The sequence below is a fragment of the Pan troglodytes genome, chromosome 4 (assembly GCF_028858775.2).
Source record: "Pan troglodytes isolate AG18354 chromosome 4, NHGRI_mPanTro3-v2.0_pri, whole genome shotgun sequence".
Taxonomy (NCBI): domain Eukaryota; kingdom Metazoa; phylum Chordata; class Mammalia; order Primates; family Hominidae; genus Pan; species Pan troglodytes.
Window position 1 is genome coordinate 124,514,255 of NC_072402.2, and position 23,853 is coordinate 124,538,107.

Consider the following 23,853-nt stretch of genomic DNA (forward strand, 5'->3'; position numbering starts at 1 on the left):
CGTAACAATAAGACTCACTCACTGAACTTAACGAAAAAACCTCTAAGAGATGTTCGAAATTTGCATTTAGACCAGGAAATGTGTGATCTTATAAGACATCCTCACAAAAACTTAGGACTAGGAGTTCTCTTAAGATCGTCTAACAATTATTTGAGTGATAAAGAACACTAGGCCAGGCCCAGTGACTCATGCTTGTAATCCCAGCACTTTGGGAGACCGAGGCGGGCAGATAATCTGAGGCCAGGAGTTCGAGACCAACCTGGTCCAACATGGTGAAACCCTGTCTCTACTAAAAATATGAAAATTAGCTGGGCGTGGTGGCAGGCACATGTAATCCCAGCTACTCGAGAGGTTGAGGCAAGATAATTGCTTGAACCCGGGAGTTGGAGGTTGCAATGAGCCGAGATTAAGCCACTGCACTCCAGCCTGGGCAACAGAGCAAGACTCCATCTCAAAAAAAAAAAAAAAAAAGGCCGGGCGCGGTGGCTCACACCTATAATCCCAGCACTTTGAGAGGCTCAAGGCAGGAGGATCACGAGGTCAGGAGTACGAGACAATCCTGGCCAACATAGTGAAACCCCGTCTCTACTAAAAATACAAAAATTATCTGGGCGTGGTGGCACGTGCCTGTAATCCCAGCTACTTGGGAGGCTGAGGCAGGAGAATCACTTGAACCAGGAAGTCGGAGGTTGCAGTGAGCCAAGATCGTGCTGCAGCACTCCAGCCTGCCGGCAGAGCAAGACTCCGTCTCAAAAAAAAAAACCAAAAAAAAAAACAAAACACTAATTGAGAGAGTAGAAGTCAATGAAAGGATGTTCTAGTTAGCTACAGGTTGGAACTCTAACCCAAATCACCATTTGCATTCTTAATATGCCCCCAGTTTCAGGCGATTTCTTTTTGGGCACACCAGAGATCAGACAAATGCCATAATGCCTACTCTGCCCCTAATGGGGATTTTCAGGTATAGCAAGTGTAAGTATAGTTTTTTCCAGAAGAAGCGGGGTTGGGTGGGAGGGGCAAAATCATACAATTAATTTTCATGACCGAGATCCCAAGAAAGAAAGTGGAGGTGCTTACTGTGATTTCAGTTTAATTAGAAACACATCCTGAATGTTAAGACAAAACCAAAATTGTTGGTTTCATTTGAACTTGAGAAGAATTGGAGACTATAGACTTAATTATGTTTCCCATCCCCATAGTAAACAATAAACACCTATTATGTTCTTCCAGAGTTAACCAAGTCTATGAGCCAATGTAATCAGTCCAATGAATGTGTTAGAATGGATACTACACATTTTGTGGGTGCTACTGCAGCTTGTATGTGTTGGCAGCAGTTCCGCTTTATTTCCTGCTGATTTTTTTTTTTTTTTTTTTTTTTGTACCTTCACTGCCATATAATGATTTAGGACTTTTGCTTCCTGAGGTCAGTGAGAACATTCATATCTGATACTTAACTCCAGAAGAAGATTCTTGTTTAGTTATGAGAAAGTGAATGGCTTTAGTGATGATTCGCAGAAATCTCCCAAGTGATGATGGAATTCTGAAAGGAAGTATAACGTATTTTTACTTAAAAACAAAAAACAAAAAACAAAAAAACCCCACAAAAACTACCCAGGACAAAAAAAAAAAAAAAACATTTAAGTTAACAGACCTCATATTTCCCCCAGAGTCCTTAAATTATTGTCTAAAACATTGTGTTAACTTACCTTCAAGTAATTTAAAACACATCAGCTTTAAGAAAATGTGGCACATATACACCATGGAATACTACACAGCCATAAAAAATGATGAGTTCATGTCCTTTGTAGGGACATGGATGAAATTGGAAATCATCATTCTCAGTAAACTATCGCAAGGACAAAAAACCAAACACCGCATGTTCTCACTCACAAGTGGGAATTGAACAGTGAGAACACATGGACACAGGAAGGGGAACATCACACTCTGGGGACTGTTGTGGGGTGGGGGGAGGGGGGAGGGATAGCATTAGGAGATACACCTAACGCTAAATGACGAGTTAATGGGTGCAGCACACCAGCATGGCACATGTATACATATGTAACTAACCTGCACATTGTGCACATGTACCCTAGAACTTAAAGTGTAATAATTAAAAAAAAAAAAAACAAAAAAAAATCACATCAGCTGTAGCTGTTTGGAGTCCTTGTACTTCAGAAAGGACAGTGGGAAGTGGCAGATGACCATATGATCTTTATTTTACCATAAGCCAGAAATTCTGTGTTAGCACTGAAATAATATCATATTAAATATTTGTGCTGTATTATATTAAATTAAATATTCTCTGGTCACAAGGGACTAAAAACTAAAACAGCTTAAGCAAAAAACAAAAACACAAGGGGGTAGAGGCACTACTAGAATACCAGAGCAACCCTGAATCCGGGGAAGAGTGGGAGACCAGGCCTCAAGGGGACAGAAGCCAGGGCACATCTGGAGAACTCTGTGAGCATGCACACATGCAGAGACCTTCTCCTTAGAGTGCTGCCTCAAGCGCTTCTTCATCAAAATGTCTACTTCCTGGAAAAGAGAAGCTAATTGCTCCTTCTGTGCTCGGGGTCACCTCTGGGCCAGTGAGCCATGATAATATGATAGGATAGAACCACACAGCAGAAACAAGGCTGAGAAGCATCCACTCCTGAGGACACATCAGGAGATTCTCAGAGAGCACTGGGGGCAGTGCATTGCCAACCACACATAGACTTTAATGTTATAATCATGTATTACAGCTAAAGGCAAGTTTTGCTTATTTTCTATATAGAGTGATCATCACATTAAATGACATGCTCTTTCCTAACATTCTATTATTCAGCCTTAAAAAAAAAATTAGGCTGGACGTGGTGGCTCACGCCTGTAATCCCAGCACTTTGGGAGGCTGAGGCAGGGCAGATCACAAGGTCAGGAGATCAAGATCATCCTGGAGAACATGGCGAAACCCCGTCTCTACTAAAAATACAAAAAAATTAGCCAGGTGTGGTGGCGGGCACCTGTAGTCCCAGCTACTCGGGAGGCTGAGGCAGGAGAATGGCGTGAACCCGGGAGGCGGAGCTTGCAGTGAGCCGAGATCGTGCCACTGCACTCCAGCCTGGGCGACAAGAAAGAGACTCCGTCTCAAAAAAAAAAAAAAAAAAAAAATTAATTAATTAAGGCTGGGTGCTGTGGGAGGCTGAAGTGGGCGGATCACCTGAGGTCGGGAGTTGGAGACCAGCCTGACTTACGTGGAGAAACCCCATCTCTACTAAAAATACAAAATTAGCCGGGCACAGTGGCACATGCCTGTAATCCCAGCTACTTGGGAGGCTGAGGCAGGAGAATCGCTTGAACCCAGGAGGCGGAAGTTGCGGTGAGCTGAGATTGCACTATTGCACTCCAGCCTGGGCAACAAGAGCAAAACTCCATCTCAAAAAAAAATAAATAAATAAAACACAAAAATTAGCTGGGCATGGTGCATGCCTGTTATAGCAGCTACTTGGGAGGCTGAGGCGGGAGAATCTCTTGAACCTGGGAGGCAGAGGTTGCAGTGAGCCAAGATCACTCCACTGCACTCCAGCCTGGGCAACAGAGCCAGACTCCGTCTCAAAAAATAAAAGCGAAAACAGCTTTGTTGAGACATAACTCACATATTATAAAATTTATCTACTTAAAGTGTATAGTTCAATGGGTTTTGGTATATAAAATTATTAATTTTTAAAAATTGTGAAAAATAAAAATTATGGTAAAATACATGCAACAAAACTTGCCATCTTCACCGTTTTTAAGTGTACAATTCAGTGCTACTAGTTACATTTATGATGTTGTGCAACCATTAGCACTATTTCCAAACTTTTTCATCACACCAAACAAAACACTTAGAATATTGCTCTATTATAACTAGGCCTTTTTTTTTTTTTTTTTTTTTGAGATGGGATCTCGCTGTGTCACTCAGGCTGGAGTGCAATGGTGCAATCATGGCTTCAAGGCTCGCTGCAGCCTCAACCTCCCAGGGTCAAGCCATCCTCCAACCTACCTCAGCCTCAGCTGGAACTACAGGTGAAAGTCATCACGCCTGGCTAATTTTTATATTTATTTTTATTTTTCTAGAGAGAGGCCTCGATATATGTCCAGGCTGTATTTTCTTCCCCCTTTTTTTTTTTTTTTTCGAGACGGAGTCTCGCTCTGTAGCCAGGCTGGAATGCAGTGGCACGATCTCGGCTCACTGCATCCTCCGCCTCCTGGGTTCAAGCGATTCTCCTGCCTCAGCCTCCTGAGTAGCTGGGACTACAGGTGTGAGCCATCATGCCCAGCTAATTTTTGTATTTTTAGTAGAGATGGGGCTTCACAATGTTGGCCAGGATGGTCTCGATCTCTTGACCTCATGATCCGCCCACTTCGGCCTCTCAAAGTGCTGGGATTACAAGCATGAGCCACTGCGCCCGGCCTCCACTTTTTTTTTTTTAATGGAAGCTTCACAAATTTGCATTATACTTGCACAGGGACCATGCTAATCTCTGTATCATTCCAATTTTAGTGTATGTACAGCCAAAGCGAGCACTATAATTAGGCTTAGACTAAAAGAGTTTTGTTTGTAAAAGAGGTTGTTTAATATCATCATCCTCTGCACATGGCTTTCCACCACAGGTGGTCTTACAACCGCGTGCCTGAGCTTGGTACCTGAGCTGACAGCCACAGCCTTGCCGTGACTCCTGGCATGACCTGCAGGCTCCATTCTGCTCTGCTCCTCTCCACACCCAAAGAATGCAAGGCTGGAGCTCCTTTCTCTTCTGGAGATCTCAGGGACAGAGGAAATGGCAGCAGGCACATTGGCCAGAGGCCTTCAGATACAAGCCCTGCATTTTGCAAAAGAGTTTCGGGGCCTAGACCTCGATAAAGGGATGAGGTTTCCCTTCACTATTTCCCAACTGCCAGTGAAAGCCACCTCTTCCCCTGGGGCCCCCTTATCTCTCCTGCCGCCCCTCCCACCTGTCCTCTGCAGCCTCCCCTCTCCCCCGTTTGTCCTCCTGGACACACCTCCCTGGCTTACATTAAGGAAAAATATACACATAAATTAATGATCTTATCTTCAATTAGATGTCTTTTGTGAGTAGTATACAGCTTATAAGAAACTATACTTCATGCCCTGGTTCCTCTCTCTTTTTAATTCTTTTTTTTTTTTTTTTTTTGAGATGGAGTCTTGCTCTGTCGCCCAGGCTGGAGTGCAGTGGCACCATCTCGGCTCACTGCAAACTCGGCCTCCCGGGTTCACGCCATTCTCCTGCCTCAGCCTCCCGAGTAGCTGGGACTACAGGCATCCGCCACCATGCCCGGCTAATTTTTTGTATTTTTAGTGGAGACGGGGTTTCACCGTGTTAGCCAGGATGGTCTGGATCTGCTGACCTCGTGATCCGCCTGTCTCGGCCTCCCAAAGTGCTGGGATTACAGGCATAAGCCACCGTGCCCAGCCTCTCTTTTTTTATTCTAAGTCACTATTCCAGAGGCTCTGTGTCCCTTAGGGTTCTTTAGAATCAGTAACAGAAGTTGATTCTGGCATAAGCAGAAAAGGACAGTACTGAAAACATTTTGGGTAGCTCACAGAATCACGGGAGGGCAAGAAGTCCAAGGTCAAAGGAGGCTACATACCAGGGTCCCATGATGTGTCTGAGCAGGTCATTGCTGCTGCCAAGAAGGAGGAGAGTCTACAGCTGCCACACTCACCAGCACGTAGGATGGTGCTGTCGTCCCCGCTGCCTTTTTTTTTTTTTTTTTCCAGAAATGGAGTCTTGCTCTGTCGCCCAGGCTGGAGTGCAGTGGTGTGATCTCCACTCACTGCAACTTGGGCCTCACAGGTTCAAGCAATTCTCGTGATTTAGCCTCCCAAGTAGCTGGGATTACAGGCATGCACCACCATGTCTAGCTAATTTTTGTACTTTTAGTAGAGACATGGTTTCACCATATTGGCTGGGCTGGTCTCGAACTCCTGACCTCAAGTGACTCGCTCACCTTGGCCTCCCAAAGTTTTAGGATTACAGGCGTGAGCCACAGCGTCCGGCCCCGACTGCCTTTTGAAACTGGGTGTGGCTACAAGAATGGATGCGCCTCTCTTCCATTGCTTTGACTGACTGGCTCCAAAGTCAAAATTCTGGAGCTAGGCATGGTGGCTCACACCTGTAATCCTAGCACTCTGGGAGGCCGAGGCAGCTGGATTGCTTGAACTCAGGAGTTTAAGGCCAGCCTGGGCAACATTTTTTGTCTCTACGAAAAAATAGCTGGATGTGGTGGTGCAGAGGTTGCAGTGAGCCGAGATCATGCCACTGCACTTCCCTGCCTGGGCGACAGAGCGAGATCCTGTCTAAAAAAAAAATCTGGAGCTGGTACACCTGATTGGCGAAACCTAGGCCTGCAAGAGAAATAGGTGGCTGACATGGGTGGATGGCTTTTTAGCATCTAGAGTGGGAGCAGGACCCTGTTTCTTACTAAGACTCAAATGGTGAGGAATTCCTCAAACATAGGAAGACAGTTCAGAGGGTGAGCAGCCAAAAAAATTGCAAATGTCTCCTGTAGGTAGGAAGCATCTGGTGTTCTGTTCAGATCTGGGTCACAGCATTATTTCGTCTAACTTAGAAAACTATTCTAAACTAAAGTTGGTTTGCTTCCCTTTCCTTCTGTTATTAAAATAAAAAGATACACTTGGACAATTTATTCTACCAAGTTATTATAGCGAGGTAAAAATTCTGCCATCAAAACCCCATAGTTTTTTATAGTTTGTCTTCTTTTCCAAGTTTACATTGTTGCTTTTGAATACAACTATGGAGCAAGTCTTTTCATAGTAAGCTTAGCTACAGCTTATCTCTAAGATTCTAATCGGATTCATATTCTAAGCCAATATTTACAGTTTTGAAATTTTCAAAGTTTATTTTCTATTTTCCTATTGCCTTTCCTTTCTAAAGCTGGCACTGTTTTTAAAAGTGTGTGGCTTGTATTACTACAAGTTAGAAAAAGAGAAGAAAGAAGTCAGAACAAGAAAGAAGTATAGGGAAAAAACAATGTGTTTTTTTAAAAAAAACGGAATCCTAGGTTAGCAAGAGATTTTTTTTTTTTTTTTTAGTGAAACAAACATCAGTTTATCCAGATAGCATTATTTCTCAGGCAAATAGGAGAATCATATTTCTTGTCTGGTGATAGCTAGTCTATATTTGTTTACTCATTAGAAAGTTCGCTGCTTATTCTGTGAAATCTCAAAATCTTAGTCTGCTTTGCTGATGCCCTATTTATTCTATATCTCTTTAATGAGTGAGGGATTTGAGCTGTCACTACTGTTTCAATTAAATGTCCCCTTTCACCATTTCCTGTGGCTTTATGGTGAAATACCCTACATTTACTGAATAATTTGGCATCTAATTTCTGCCCCCAAATCCTTAAATAAAATTGATGAGAGAGACTCAGTGTAGGAATTAGATACCTGTTGATCATTAGACAACTGTCAATTACAAAATGGACTGGATTCCAGAGCTATTTTCCTGGATAGAGAGGAAAAGATGTTTTAGGTAAGATAACAGGGATCACGGAAGGAGAGAGCATTGCTGATGGAGAGAGGAGGTAATTTGTGTAATCTCGTTTGAGTTTTAGAAATTCATGACTTAAGGTGCTGCTGAAGCCTGTTCTTGCCGCTTCCTAAGAAGGCAAATGTCTCTGGCCTCCTCAAGCCAGAGGGTGCAGGAAGAAACTGGCACTGGCGGCAAGGGGTGACCAGCCAGATGGTGGGGCATGGAGGCGAGAGTGGGGGTGGGGTGAGGGTGCTAATTAGCTTTTCTTGCCTCACCAGGAGCCAGTGACAAGCAGATGGCTGCACACTTAATGCCACCCTTTTTCTGTCTAGCAGGCAGTAGTGGTTGGTCTTGTGGTCATGTAGAAAGCACGCATTTTTTTTTTGTCTTCAGAATGTGGATGTGGTGCAGGGACATACAAAGGGAAAATGTAGATTAAAATATTATGTGTATCTAAGAAAAATAGATCTTATCTTCTTCCATTTTTTGCAATAACTAGGTGCCTGTTTATAGTTTCTTTTTTTTTTTCTTTTCTTTTTTTTTTTTTGAGACAGAGTCTCACTCTGTCGCCCAGGATACAGTGCAGTGGCGCGATCTTAGCTCACTGCAAGCTCCGCCTCCCGGGTTCACACCATTCTCCTGCCTCAGCCTCCCGATCAGCTGGGACTACAGGCGCCCACCACCACGCCTGGCTAATTTTTTGTATTTTTAGTAGAGACGGGGTTTCACTGTGTTAGCCAGGATGGTCTCGATCTCCTGACCTCGTGATCCACCCGCCTCAGCCTCCCAAAGTGCTGGGATTACAGGCGTGAGCCACCACGCCCGGCCGCCTGTTTATAGTTTCACAACATCAGCTGAAAGTGATTTATCCTTTCTATTATGAAAGTCAATTCAAATTAATCAAACTGTTCCAGGATATGTAAGAAATAATCACTAAAACGGTACAACTGGCTATGAAATCCAAACTCAAGCCACAGCATCTTGTGTTTGGAGAGAGGTTGGGTTACTAACAACGCAGGTCTTTCCTTGCACACCCTGTTAGTTTCTGTGTCTTGATCATTTCATAATTTCTCTGGAGCTGACTATAGTAACAGTAACTGAAAGTTTGTTAAATTGAATCAAGTTATAGTAAGTCAATCACTACATACGTTATTCAATATTTGTGTAAATATTGACTCCATGCCAATATAAACATTAGTGAGTATGGCAAGGTAAAACAGTTAACATTTTGAAAATGCAATGTGTAACTAGCACTGATTTTTATTATAATGCCTTATGGGCTAAATTAAATAGTTGCTTTCAAAATTGAGAAGCAAGGATCCTAATATCTATTTTTGTAGGGGAAGACAAAGGAATAAATATTTACTGAGTACTACCCTTGTGTCAGATACCCTTGGCATACATCTAACATATTCAATTCTTTCAACATCCCTATAAGGTAGTTCTTTCTCTGCTTTTTACAGATGAAAAAATGAAGGTTTGCAGATGTTAAGTAACTTGCTGGGGTCACAAAGGGAGTGACTGAGCAGGATTCTCACGTGGGTATGCCTGACTGTCCTGCTGTCCTGTACTGTCTTACTTTTATTTACCTGATCCTCAAAACCTCATTATTCCCTCAAATGCTCCCAGTTTTATCTGTCTAGAGATTGGTAAAATTAGCCCACTCTATCTCCAAAGCATTCTCCACATTTTTTATTGCTCCCAGTCCAAAGGCCAGAATAAGATCTGTAGCCAGATTTTCTTTTTTTTTCTGAGACGGAGTCTCACTCTGTCCCCCAGGCTGGAGTGCAGTGGCGCGATCTCAACTCACTGCAACCTCCGCCTCCCGGGTTCCAGCAATTCTCCTGCCTCAGCCTCCTGAGTAGCTAGGATTACAGGCATGTGCCACCATGACCAGCTAATTTTTGTATTTTTATTAGAGACGGGGTTTCACCACGTTGGTCAGGCTGGTCTCAAACTCCTGACCTCAAGTGATCCACCCCCCCTTGGCCTCCCAAAGTGCTGGGATTACAGGCGTGAGCCACTGCTCCCGGCCCAGATTTTCTTTCTTTTTTTTTCTGAGACAGAGTCTCACTCTGTCCCCGAGGCTGGAGTGCAGTGGTGCAATCTTGGTTCACTGCAACCTCTGCCTCCCAGGTTCAAGCAGTTCTCTGCCTCAGCCTCCCGAGTAGCTGGGATTACAGGTGCCCGCCACCATGCCCCACTAAGTTTTGTACTTTTAGTACAGACAGTGTTTCGCCATCTTGGCCAGGCTGGTCTTGAACTCCTGACCTCTTGATTCACCCGCCTTGGCCTCCCAACCAGATTTTCAATGGCTTAACTTTCCCACATTCAGATCATTTTTGGACTTTAAAAGACAAAGGGAAGTGAAATGGTGTATTGCCCGTGATCTATCACAGAGCAATAATTCTGTTCCTTATTTATTTATTTTTTTTTGAGACGGGGTCCTGCTCTGTCGCCCAGGCTGGAGTGCAGTGGCACGATCTTGGCTCACTGCAAGCTCTGCCTCCCGGGTTCATGCCATTCTCCTGCCTCAGCCTCCCGAGTAGCTGGGACCACAGGCGCCCACCACCATGCCCAGCTAATTTTTTGTATTTTTAGTAGAGATGGGGTTTCACCGTGTTAGCCAGAATGGTCTCGATCTCCTGACCTCATGATCCACCCACCTCGGCCTCCCAAAGTGCTGGGATTACAGGCATAAACCACCGCGCCCGGCCCAATAATTCTGTTCCTAATGTGCAATTCTGTAACCTCCTTTTACCAAATTCCCAAACCTTCACATTCATCTTGTGCTTATTAATATGTGATGTAGGTATCTTATTAGCTGAACATCTTTTAGCTCTAGTAAGATGTCTAATGTTAACTAGATTCTATTTGATGCAGCTGCTACATCCATGGCTCTCTCTCTCTCATTGCTTAGCACACTACACAGTATTTAAAGTATGCATTTTAATTAAGTGGTTGATTTCCTCCAGTTTCTTCATCAGTTGTCATGACCAGTTGATGAAGCATTTGACATGACACAGTAAACTTGAAACTGAAATAGTCTGGTGGTATTTAGAGAGCATAAGTCTTACATTACATGTTATTTACTATATTTGGTACTATCTTAACACGAATAGATATATGTTCACTAAAATAAACATTACAAATCAATTTCTTATTTTCAGACAAAAGTAATAGGAAATAGGATACATTCCACATGTAATTATTATAAAGAATTGTTGGCCGGGTGCAGTGGCTCATGCCTGTAACCAGCACTTTGGGAGGCCGAGGCGGGTGGATCATGAGGTCAGGAGATCGAGACCATCCTGGCTAACACGGTGAAACCCCGTCTCCACTAAAAATACAAAAAAAATTCTCCGGGCGTGGTGGCGGGCGCCTGTAGTCCCAGCTACTCTGGAGGCTGAGGCAGGAGAATGGTGTGAGCCCGGGAGGCGGAGCTTGCAGTGAGCGGAGATTGCGCCACTGCACTCCAGCCTGGGCGACAGAGCGAGACTCTGTCTCAAAAAAATAAATAAATAAATAAATAAATAAATAAATAAATAAATAAATAAAATAAAATAAATATTGTTTTGAAAAGTTTCAAAAGTATGTATCTCTTGATTCACGTCCATTAGGGTGCTTTACTCAAAGGAAGTATGCACAAGTATCTCTTTGATATGGTAGATTCATTATGAGGAATAAGAGACTGGTGAAAGATAAGGGTACTTAGATCTTCCATTGTCCTATATTGGTTCTACTTGCGTATGGGCGCTGGCAGACAGAAAGATGACATCATTGCATCATTGCATTGTCCCCCGGGGAGACATTCTGCTGCCTTAGAGTCATGATTTAGTTGAAAAGGTAGACTAAAAAGCAATATGTTGGGTTCCAAATGACTGCTGTAGTAGTTCATAGGAAGAATGGCGTCTTAATTCATCTGCAGTGAAGAAGATATTTTGATTCACTGTAATTTAAAAAATAAAAACGATGGACTCACCCTTCTAACTTCATGACTTCCCTTTTCCTTATGACAATAGAGAATTCATTTCTCCATCCTTCACTTTGAGATCAACCCAACTTAAACCTGTTAAAGGAAGTATATAGTAAATGAAAGTAACTAAGAAGTTACGATTGGAGAAATGAAACCAATTTCTTATAAATGACAACAGGTTCCTGAAAACCTTATGAATAAGTTGATTCAGGTTACCACAGGGTGATTTTCCCAAATGAATGTCACAGTGACTACTGAACTTTTCTTTTTTTCTTTTCTTTTTTTTTTTTGAGATGGAGTTTTGCTCTTGTTGCCCAGGCTGGAGTGCAGTGGCGTGATCTCGGCTCACCGCAACCTCCGCTCCTGGGTTCAAGCAATTCTCTGCCTCAGCCTCTGGAGTAGCTGGGATTATAGGCGCCCGCCACCACACCCGGCTAATTTTTGTATTTTTGGTAGACACGGAGTTTCACCATGTTGGTTAGGCTGGTCTCGAACTCCTGATTTCAAGTGATCTGCCCACTTTGGCCTCCCAAAGCGCTGAGATTACAGGCGTGAACCACTGAACCCAGCCAATTTTTTTTAGTAGGGATGGGGTTTTACCATGTTGGCCAGACTGGTCTGGAACTCCTGATGTCAAATGATATGCCCACCTTGGCCTCCCAAAGTGCTGGGATTATAGGCATGAGCTACTGCACCAACCATTTTATTTATTTTTATTCTTTTATTTTTTATTTATTTATTTTTTTCCAAGACGGAGTCTTGCTCTTGTTGCCCAGGCTGGAGTGCAATGGCGTGATCTTGGCTCACTGCAACCTCCGCCTCCTGGGTTCAAGCGATTCTCCTGCCTCAGCCTCTTGAGTAGCTCGGACTACAGGCGCGTGCCACCACGCCCAGCTAATTTTTGTATTTTTAGTAGAGACGGGGTTTCACCATGTTGGCTGCCTCGGCCTCCCAAAGTGCTGTGATTACAGGCATGAGCCACCACACCCGGCCTTTATTTTTATTTTTATTTTTGAGACGGAGTTTCCTTCTTGTTGCCCAGGCTGGAGTGCAGTGGCATGATCTTGGCCCACTACAACCTCTGCCTCCCAGGTTCAAGCTATTCTCCTGCCTCAGCCTCCCAAACAGCTGGGATTACAGGCATGCCCCACCACGCCTGGCTAATTTTGTACTTTTGCAGAGACCGGGCTTCTCCATGTTGGTCAGGCTGGTCTTAAACTCCCGACCTCAGGTGATCAGCCTGCCTCGGCCTCCCAAAGTGCTGAGATTATAGGCATGAGCCACCGCGCCCAGGATTTTTTTTTTTTTTTTAAGACGGAGTTTCGCTCTTGTCGGCAAAGCTGGAGTGCTATGGCCTGTTCTCAGCTCACTACAACCTCCACCTCCTGGGTTCAAGCGATTCTCCAGCCTCAGCCTCCCGAGTAGCTGGGGCTACAGGTGCCCACCACCAAGCCCGGCTAATTTTTGTATTTTTAGTAGAGATGGCGTTTCACCATGTTGGCCAGGCTGGTCTCCAACTCCTGACCTCAGGTGATCCACCCACCTTGGCCTCCCAAAGTCCTGGGAGCCACCACTCCTGGCTTTTTTTTTTTTTAATAGAGATGGGGGTCTCACCATTTTGCCCAGGCTCATTTTGAACTCCTGAGCTCAAGCCATCCTCCCACCTCGGCCTCCCAAAATGCTGGGATTACAGGTGTGAGCTACCACGTTGGGCCCAGAAAGTTTCTTAATGACTCTTTCCAATCAATTCTCAACCCTGTAGGAAATCACTGTTCTGATTTCTTTCACCATAAATTTGATTTACTTGTTCTTAAACTTATATAAATAAATCTTACAAGATGTACTTTTTATTACCTGGCTTCTATGGCTCAATATAATGTTTATGAGATTCAACCATGGTTAGTGTACCTGCCATTCCTTTTTTTAAAATTGCTAAATAGTACTTATACCACAATCCGTTTTTCTATTCTCCTGTTGATGAACATTTGGATCTTTTTCAGTTTTGGCTGTGTAGGGAGGACAAACTTTCCCCTACTCTTAGCTTCTATGGCTGGGCCTGAGAATTAAACTGACCTGATACATTTCTTTGTGGCGTGATCTTCGCTCACTGCAACTTCTGCCTCCCGGGTTCAAGCAGTTCTCTGCCTCAGCCTCCTCAGTAGCTGGGATTACAGGTGCCCATCACCACACCTGGCTAATTTGTGTATTTTTAGTAGAGACAGGGTTTCACCATGTTGGCCAGGCTGGTCTTGAACTCCTGACCTTGTGATCCACCCGCCTTAGCCTCCCAAATTACTGGGATTACAGGCGTGAGCCACCGCGTCCGGCCAACCTGAGACATTTCAATAGGATAAAAGTATACAAATTTTACTTAATATTTTTAATTGTACCAGAGGCTTCATAAGAAAAAACAAAGACCGAAGAAGTGGTTAGGACTGAGAGTTTATATAAATGTCCTTTCTTTTCTTTTTCTTTGAAGTGGAGTCACACTCCATTGCCCAGGCAGGAGTGCAGTGGTGCGATCTCACATTGCAACCTCCATCTCCCGGGTTCAAGCTGTTCTCCTGCCTTAGCCTCCCGAGTAGCTGGGATTACAGGTGCCTGCCACCATGCCAAGCGAATTTTTGTATTTTTAGTAGAGATGGGGTTTCACTGTGTTGTCCAGGCTGGTCTTGAACTCCTGACCTCAGGTGATCCACCCCCCCTTGGCCTCCCAAAGTGCTGGGATTACAGGCGTGAGCCACTGTGCCTGGCAGAGTCTTTTCTACATCTGCTGTAATTCCCAATTGGCTTCAGCTCAAAATAATCAATATGCCAAAAGCGACATATTCTGGGGTGGCATGTTCTGAACCCCTTCAGCTACTATGAGTAAAGCTACTATAAACTTCTTGTTCAAGTCTTTTAGTGTACATATGCTTTCATTTGTCTTGGGAGTGGAATTGCTGGACTATAGGATCCATTTTTACCTTTATAAAGAACTGTTAAACAACTTTCTTTCTCTCTCTTTCTCCTTCCTTCCTTCTTCCCTCCCTCTTTCTCTCTCTTCTCTCTGTCTTTCTTTCTTTCTTTCTCTTTCTTTTTTGAGTCTGGCTGTATTGCCCAGGCTGGAGTGCAGAACCATGATCTCGGGTCACTGCAACCTCTGCCTCCTGGGTTCAAGAGATTCTCCTGCCGGGCGCGGTGGCTCACGCCTGTAATCCGAGCACTTTGGGAGGCCGAGGTGGGTGGATCACGAGGTCAGGAGATCGAGACCATCCTGGCTAACACGGTGAAACCCCATCTCTACTAAAAATACAAAAAAATTAGCCGGGTGTGGTGGCGGGCACCTGTAGTCCCAGCTACTTCGGAGGCTGAGGCAGGAGAATGGCGTGAACCCCGGAAGCAGAGCTTGCAGTGAGCGGAGATTGCGCCACTGCACTCCAGCCTAGGCGACAGAGCAAGACTCCGTCTCAAAAAAAAAAAAAAAAAAAAAAAGAGATTCTCTTACCTCAGTCACCCCAGTAGCTGAGATTACAGGCACCTGCCACCATGCCTGGCTAATTTGTTGTTGTTGTTGTTGTTGTTAAATTTTAGTAGAGATGGGGTTTCACCACGTTGGTCAGGCTGGAGAACTGTCAAACAATTTCTGAAGTGGTTGTACTATTTTACACTCCCATCAATAGTATATAAAAGTTTCAGTTGCTCCTGTACTCTGTATGTGAATCGGAGAGGTCCCTATTTACTTTTCAGTGTTATCTCTTTTCAGAGACTTTAACAGAATGTATTTTGTAGCATTAAATTCCAAGTATGTGGGCAACCAAATCCTGGATAATTCTTGCCCAGTTACCAATATAAATTCTCAACATACACAAACACAATATTTCATACAAAAGATAGTCATCTCATTTTATGTGATAGTTTTATTCCTGAAAAACTTATAAAGCTAATTTGTGTAATTCAAATCATTAACTGAATGCATCTTCCCCTACTTCCATGTCCAGTTCAAATGGTCCTCTTGCAGGATGTTCTATCATGTTGTCCTGAAGTGAAGTGATTCCTTCTTTAAATTTCGGCAGTTTCAGCCGGGCGCGGTGGCTCACGCCTGTAATCCCAGCACTTTGGGAGGCCGAGGCAGGCGGATCACAAGGTCAGGAGATCGAGACCATCCTGGCTAACACGGTGAAACACCGTCTCTACTAAAAAGCACAAAAAAATTAGCCAGGTGTGGTGGCGGGCGCCTGTAGTCCCAGCTACTCGGGAGGCTGAGGCAGGAGAATGGCGTGAACCCGGGAGGCGGAGCTTGTAGTGAGCGGAGATCGCACCATTGCACTCCAGCCTGGGCAACACAGCCAAACTCTGTATTACCAAAAAAAAAAAAAAAAAAAAAAAAAATTTTAGCAGTTTCAGTGATTTGACACTTGTCATCAATGTCAGTTCTTTGGGCCTTCATCATTTATGGCATCATTGCTTACCCTATTTAATCACATGTAAACATTTTATTTACACACACACACACACACACACAAACAATACAGTGCCTTCACTGAAGGAAGGAACTATATCTTATACTTAAAAACAAACAAACAAACAAAACAAAAAACTCCTAGGCCAGGCATGGTGGCTCATGTCTGTAATCCCAGCACTTTGGGAGGCCAAGGCGGAGGATTGCCTGAGCCCAGGAGTTGGAGACCACCCTGGGCAACATGGCAAGACCTCATTTCTTTTCAAATTTGAAACAAAACAAAACAAAATTCAATCATCCAGTGGAGTGTCTTGCACATAGGAGGTACTCTAGCATTTCTTGCTTCATTGGTTTTTCTGTTTTTGTTTTGCTTTAGGCAAGGTATAACTGTTTTTTGTTTTTTGTTTTTTTTTTGAGACGGAGTCTCACTCTGTTGCCCAGGCTGGAGTGCAGTGGCACGATCTCGGCTCACTGCAAGCTCTGCCTCCCAGGTTCACGCCATTCTCCTGCCTCAGCCTCCCGAGTAGCTGGGACTACAGGTACCCGCCACCACACCCAGCTAGTTTTTTGTAATTTTAGTAAAAATGGGGTTTCACCATGTTGGCCAAGATGGTCTCAATCTCCTGACCTCGTGATCCACCCGCCTCGGCCTCCCAAAGTGCTGGGATTACAGGCGAGAGCCACCACGTCCGGCCTTTAGGCAAGGCATAACTGTTATGACAGCTTAAGTAATTTACTTTTTAAAAATTATATGGTAATTTTCTCAATTTTCCATTTTTCTTGACTAATGTAAGCCAGACCTAAGTTAAGATTATTGACTAAAATACACTTCTCTTACCACTTTACAAATTCCTAGTTTAAACCACCTCCTGCTTGGTGTGGTTTGAAATAAAAAGCACACCATAAGGAATTAGAGATTCTGTCTGGGGTTTCCCTCTAATTCTCCCTGGGGGCTGTGGGTTGCCATTTACAGCCCTCCACAAGGTTTTGAGTCCTTTTGCCAGTCCCTGGAGGCTGATATTCTCAGAAGCCCAGCTTAGAGATCATCTTGTCTGCTCCCTCCTCCTGCACACAGAAACTTGCTCCATCCTTAACATGCCTACACCGCTTTGTTCATGCCTGTTTAGTACTTGACATTTTGAGGCATAATTTATGATATACATGTTTGCCTGCCCATAGCTGGACCGTTGAGCTTCTCCAAGCAGGGATCATGTACCTTAGACATTCCTTGCTTGGCATGTAGTAAGTGTTCAACAAATGTTTGTTGAATAAATGCACGGATTAATGAGTGAGCAAATAAATATGACTTTTTTTTTTTTGAGACAGAGTTTTGCTCTTGTTGCCCAGGTTGAGTGCAGTGGCATGATCTCGGCCCCGCTGCAGCCTCTGCCTCCTGGGTTCAAGTGATGCTCCTGCCTCAACCTCCCAATTAGCTGGGATTATAGGTGCTCACCAGCATGCCCGGCTAATTTTTATATTTTTAGTAGAGACGGGGTTTCACCATGTTGGCCAGGCTGGTCTCGAGCTCCTGACCTCAGGAGATCCGCCCACCTTGGCCTCCCAAAGTGCTGGGATTACAGGTGTGAGTCACTGCATCCGGCCAGTTTTCCTAAAATTTGTGAATCTCTGGGCATTTAGGCCTGAAGGAGACTAGTTTCTCTTACTCAGGCTACATGAAGTAGATATACATATGGTATGTTGTTTTTGTTTGTTCAGCCTCTTCTTATCCCTTTTAGGCTGAATTCCTCATTCTTGTGGGAATCCCATGTGGTTTGTTGTCACTTGACTCTCCTTTACCCCTATTTCTTTTTTCTTTGAGATGGAGTCTTGCTTCATTGCCCAGGCTGGAGTACAATGGCGTGATCTCGGCTTACTACCACCCCTGCCTCCCGGGTTCAAGCGATTCTCCTGCCTCAGCCTCCTCAGTGTCTGGGATTACAGGCACCTGCCACCACACTCAGCTAATTTTTGTATTTTTAGTAGAGATGGGGATTCGCCATGTTGGCCAGGCTGGTCTGGAACTCCTGACCTCAGGTGATCTGTCCGCCTTGGCCTCCCAAAGTGCTGGGATTACAGGCGTCAGCCACTGCTCCCGGTCATTCACTCCTATTTTTTTTTTAATTTTAAAATTTTTGTTCTTACTCTCAGAATTTAAAACCCCTACCTATAAAGAAAAAAAAAAAAAAAAGAAAACAAGTTTGAGCAGTATAAAAACTTCAGGTGGCTGTGCTACCTGAATCCTCTTAAAGGTGGTAAATACACTTTAAAACTCCTAAGCTTTTTTTTTTTAACACAAAAATCAAAATCAGACTTGGAAGACATTCTGGATAGTCACTCAACCTTCTAAAACATGATGTCTACACTTTTATAATAACTGGAAAAAGTATCAAGTTTGTAAAATATATTTAGTCAAACAATCTGTTCCAGGAGAAGATCATGTATTCAGTTATTTCTTCATTCATCCATTCAGCAAACATATATTGAAGAGATACCATTTAGCAATTTTTTATTTCATTTTGTGTCGCAGTCCTAGCTATCCTATTTGTTTGCAATGTATACTCAATTTATCTGCCAGCTGTCACTCCCCTCTCCCGAGACAAAAGTGGGTTACTGCTAAGCTTTCAGTCTCTCCTCCCCGTTCCTTCTCACCCCATCCTAGTATGGCCCCTTCTCCCCAGATGTCTTATGTATCGTATATTTTTCTGTCCCAGATCCAAATGACATACATAAAGTAGGACAAATGTCAATTAAGTTCTTTACATGTAGTGAGGTAGCTGTAGGAGGAGTATGGACGAGGGAAAATGATGGCATGGCATTTTGAGACTTGGTGGGGATATATATGGTCTAACCAATAATCAGGACATGTGCCCTGACAAGTAAATGGAGGTGTATAGTAAAAACAAAGGCAGGATATTTGAAATCACCACTATCCTAGTAAATGCAGAAGTGTTGTCACCAAACTTACAAATTTGTTACTTCTAATTCACTGGGGAAAACTTTGGAGGGATAAGATTTCAGGAATTACTTGAATAAAGGGAGCTTGACTAACCTAGTATGAGAGTACAGAAGGCCATAATCCAGGTTTAGCATTAGGTATGGGAAACACCTAGAGAATAAGGAAAGTGTATATTTTGTAAAGTAGCTGACCAAAAATGTGCACAATTGTCTAATTCTTGTGTGTGTGTGTGTGTGTGTGTTGTTTTTGTTTTTTTTTTTGCTACGGAGTTTCACTCTTGTTGCCCAGGCTGGAATACAATGGCACTATCTCGGCCCACTGCAACCTCTGCCTCCCAGGATCAAACGATTCTCCTGCCTCAGCCTCCCGAGTAGCTGCGATTACAGGCGCCCACCACCACGCCCGGCTAATTTTTTGTATTTTTAGTAGAGATGGAGTTTCACTGTGTTGGCCAGGTTGGTCTCAAACTCCTGGCCTCTAGTGATCCACCCACCTTGTCCTCCCAAAATGCTGGGATTACAAGGGTGAGCCACTATGCCCGGCCACAATTACCTAATTCTAAGGCTTCAAGATTTTCCATTCTTTTTCCTTGATTTTCACTGGAAACACATGATTACTATTAGTAAGCGTTACTATTTAGCCTTCACATGTTGTATGTCTAACACACTGCATATATTGTTTATTAAATCTTTACAAATCCTGTGCAAGGTAAAAAATCATTCCCATTTTCTTTTCTTTTTTTTTTCTTTTCTTTTTTTTTTGAGACGAGTTTCGCTCTTGTTGCCCAGCCTGGAGTGCAATGGCACGATCTTGGCTCACCGCAACCTCCACCTCCCAGGTTTAAGTGATTCTTCTGCCTCAGCCTCCCGAGTAGCTGGGATTACAGGTATGTGCCACCACGCCCGGCTAATTTTATATTTTTAGTAGAGATGGGGTTTCTCCATATTGGTCAGGCTGGTCTCGAACTCCCGACCTCAGGTGATCTGCCTGCCTCGGCCTCCCAAGGTGCTGGGATTACAGGCGTGAGCCACCGCGTCCGGCCCCCATTTTCTTTTCTTTTTCTTTCTTCTCTTTTTTTGAGACGCAGTTTTGCTTTTGTTGCCCAGGCTAGAGTGCAATGGTGCCATCTCAGCTCACCGTAACCCCTGCCTCCCAGGTTCAAGCGATTCTCCTGCCTCAGCCTCCCGAGTAGCTGGGATTACAGGCATGCGCCACCACGCCCAGCTAATTTTGTATTTTTAGTAGAGACGGGGTTTCTCCACGTTGGTCAGGCTGGTCTCGAACTCCCGACCTCAGGTGATCCACCTGCCTTAGCCTCCCAAAGTGCTGGGATTACAGGCATGAGCCACCGAGCCCGACATGTGTTTTTTTGTTTTGTTTTGTTTTGTTTTTTTTGAGACGGAGTCTCGCTGTGTCACCAGGCTGGAGTGCAGTGACGCGATCTCGGCTCACTGCAACCTCTGTCTCCTAGGTTCAAGAGATTCTCCTGCCTCAGCCTCCTGAGTAGCTGGGACTACAGGCGCGCACCACCATGCCCAGTTAACTTTTTTGTATGTTTAGTAGAGACGGGGTTTCGCCGTGTTGGCCAGGATGGTCTCGATCTCTTCACCTCGTCATCTGCCCGCCTCGGCCTCCCAAAGTGCTGAGATTACAGGCGTGAGCCACTGTGCCCGGCTCCATTTCCATTTTCCTTGAAGGAAATCACGGAATAATTTTCTTAAAGTTATACAGCTATCAGTAGCACATCCTCAATTGTCTGACTCCAAGAAAGTTGTTTTATATAATAGGATATGTATAATGTGAGCCTCTTCAAATAATCTGAAAATTGAGGAACTCTATCAATAGAAAGCTTCAGGCCGGGCGTGGTGGCTCACGCCTACGATCCCAGCATTTTGGGAGGCTGAGGCTGGTGGATCACGAGGTCAGGAGTTGGAGACCAGCCCGATCAACATGATGAAACCTCGTCTCTACTAAAAATACAAAATTAGCCCGGTGTGGTGGCACACGCCTGTAATCCCAGCTACTCGGGAGGCTGAGGTAGGAGAATCGCTTGAACCCTCCAGGAGGTAGGAGATGGAGGTTGTGGTGAGCTGACATCGCGCCACTGCACTCCAGCTTGGGCAAGAAGAACGAAACTCTGTCTCAAAAAAAAAAAAAAAAAAGCTTCATGGGGTTGAGAGCAATAGAGATCATTGCTGGAATCACATATAATCTTAAAACTTAAAAAATGGACGGGAAATAATTTTAAAAGAAAACTGACAATTTTTTTTTTTTTTTTTGAGACGGAATCTCGCTCTGTCACCAGGCTGGAGTTCAGTGGCGCGATCTCGGCTCACGACAAACTCCGCTTCCCGGGTTCAAGCGAGTTGCCTGCCTCAGCCTCTCGAGTAGCTGGAACTACAGGCACGTGCCACCACGCCCAGCTATTTTTTTTTTTTTTTTGTAGTTTTAGTAGAGACGGGGTTTCACTATGTTGGCCAGGATGGTCTCCATCTCTTGACCTCGTGATCCGCCCGCCTCGGCCTCCCAACCAAGAATTTTTAAAAGACAGGTAAAGGGGAGCAAGGAATGAAAACCATAAAACCATATGGATTGACTATATCACCTGTCGTAGTGGAAAGGGTCTCACAACCAAGTGAGAACAAGCAGATTTACATTCCAATCCTGGTTCCACAGCCTGGGACCCAGCACTCACCTTCTTTTGGTCTAATTTCCTCATCGGTAATTTATTTTATTTAACTTTTTAAATTTTTTTTTATTTTTTTGCAGATAGGGTCTTGCTTTGACGCCTAGGCAGTGTCGCAATCTCAGCTCACTGCAACCTCTGCCTCTGAGGTTCAAGCGATTCTCCTGCCTCCTGCCTCAGCCTCCGGAGTAGCTGGGACTACAGGCGCGCGCCACCACACCCCGCTAATTTTTGTATTTTCAGTAGAGGCGGGGTTTCACTATGTTGACAGGCTGGTCTGGAACTCCTGACCTCAAGTGATCTGCCCAACTCGGCCTCCCAAAGTGCTGGGATTACAGGCTGAGCCACCACACCCGGCCGGTTTTCTCATCAGTAATTTAGATTTTAAAGTTCCCTTGAAGATTACTTGAATACTTAAAGTCTAAGCTTTTCGATTCTTTATTTCTCAATGAGGTTAAGAAAGGAAGTATTTCATGGCCAGGCGCGGTGGCTCACGCGTGTAATTCTAGCACTTTGGGAGGCCGAGGCGGGCGGATTGCCTGAGCTCAGGAGTTCGAGACCAGCCTGGGCAACACGGTGAAGCCCAGTCTCTACTAAAATACAAAAAATTAGCCGGGTATGGTGGCGTTGGTCCCAGCTACTCAGGAGGCTGAGGCAGGAGAATCGCTTGAACCCGGGAGGTGGAAGTTGCAGTGAGCTGAGATTGTGCCATTGCACTCCAGCCTGGGCGACAGAGCAAGACTCCGTCTCCCTGCCACCCTCCCTCCCACCCTCCCACCCCCAAAAAAGCAAGGAAGTATTTTAGGAAACCGGACAGGAAATAGAACCATTAATAAGGAGAATGTCATCATTCACAGAGTGCCAGAAATTGATCTGGGATGAATATGCAGCTCCCAGTGCTCTTCACTAATTCTTATGTACATGACTTGATTAACAGTTAAAGAATATCCTGGTCTCCATTTCTGCCATTTTAAAAGTAAGTAACCATTAATTACAGAAGCGTTCCTAATAGGTGGTAAGTTGGTCATCTAGGGTATAGCTAAGGGCCAGATTCGAGTCAATTAGAATCCTGGGACCTGTCAAACGCAGTCCTGCGGAGCAGCCTTCAGACAGTGAATCTATAAAATGGATGGTTTCTTTCTTTCTTTTTTGAGACGGGGTCTCCCTGTCACCCAGGCTGGAGTGTAATGGTGCCATCTCGGCTCACTGCAACTTCCCCTTTCCGGGTTCAAGGGATTCTCCCACCTCAGCCTTCCAAGTAGCTGAGATTACAGGCACCCGCCATCATGCCCGGCTAATTTTTGTATTTTTGTAGAGACGGGGTTTCACCATGTTGGTCAGGCTGGTCTGGAACTCCTGAGCTCAGGTGATCCTCCCCCCCTCGGCCTCCCAAAGTGTTGGGATTATAGGCGTGAGCCACCGCGCCCGCCCGGATGAATTTTCAAATAGAAACAATCCAGTTTCCCACATCACACGGAGATTGTGTGGATGGGTAATCCATGAAAAGCCTGGTGCTGGCACTCAGTCCCAATAAATGTTAGCTAAAAATTAGGAACTTTTCAAAGGGATGAATGTGCTTTCTAATAGAAGTAGCTGCCAGTGACATCTTGGGAGCCTCTTTTTAAAAGCAAAAAATTATTTCATCTTAAATTTTCACAAGTTCAGATTTTTATGTATCTGATTTTAACGGAGTATGAAACAGCTTGCTCTCGTAGTTACTCACCGACATATGTTAATCGTATCATTTCTGAGCTGTTTTTTGATTTTACAAACCCTTAAATTAAGAAACGGATTAGGAACCGCCCATTAACACTGGTGGCAAATGATTTAAAATTAGGGTTGCTGGTTTTTCTGTGATAATCTATCGGCTTCAAGACGCACAGATCTCAATTTCATGGAAAGAAGTTGCCTGATACAGTTTTCCACCGGAGAGAAAAATAAAAGGCTGGTACTTGGAACCTGCAAGCCGGGAATTTGGAACCTCGGACTCAAGTGCCTATTACGTAATTCCACAGCGTCCCGGCCTCCAGGCCGTTTCCCGAGCCCTCCAGCGGAGCGGGGGATAAGGTTACCACGCCCGCGGTGGCCGGGGACACTTTGAGTTTCGCGTGTGGCTTTTAGGGACGTTTATATTTGAATTTCCCTGAACCGCCGAGTGTGGGCGGTGGCGCAGATCCGCCCCGGAAACCTCCGGGCTCCTTCCCGCCTTTCTCAGGCCCGGCCCCTCCAAGGGGTCCCCGCGGGGCGGCGGGAGGGCCC

General features: G+C 44.6%; 1 long non-coding RNA gene and 1 other non-coding gene across 2 annotated transcripts; both read right to left on the minus strand.

The window, feature by feature from the left end:
- Nucleotides 1-1,073: 1,073 nt before the first annotated feature.
- Nucleotides 1,074-23,509, minus strand: LOC107974842 (uncharacterized). The gene is made up of 4 exons (XR_001717888.4): nucleotides 23,318-23,509; nucleotides 11,518-11,604; nucleotides 4,666-4,841; nucleotides 1,074-1,540 (listed from the first exon to the last, which is right to left on the minus strand). It is a non-coding gene; the product is annotated as an uncharacterized LOC107974842 (long non-coding RNA).
- On the minus strand, nucleotides 4,445-4,546 carry LOC112207389 (U6 spliceosomal RNA). Its single transcript, XR_002941815.2, has one exon. It is a non-coding gene; the product is annotated as a U6 spliceosomal RNA (small nuclear RNA).
- Nucleotides 23,510-23,853: the final 344 nt, after the last annotated feature.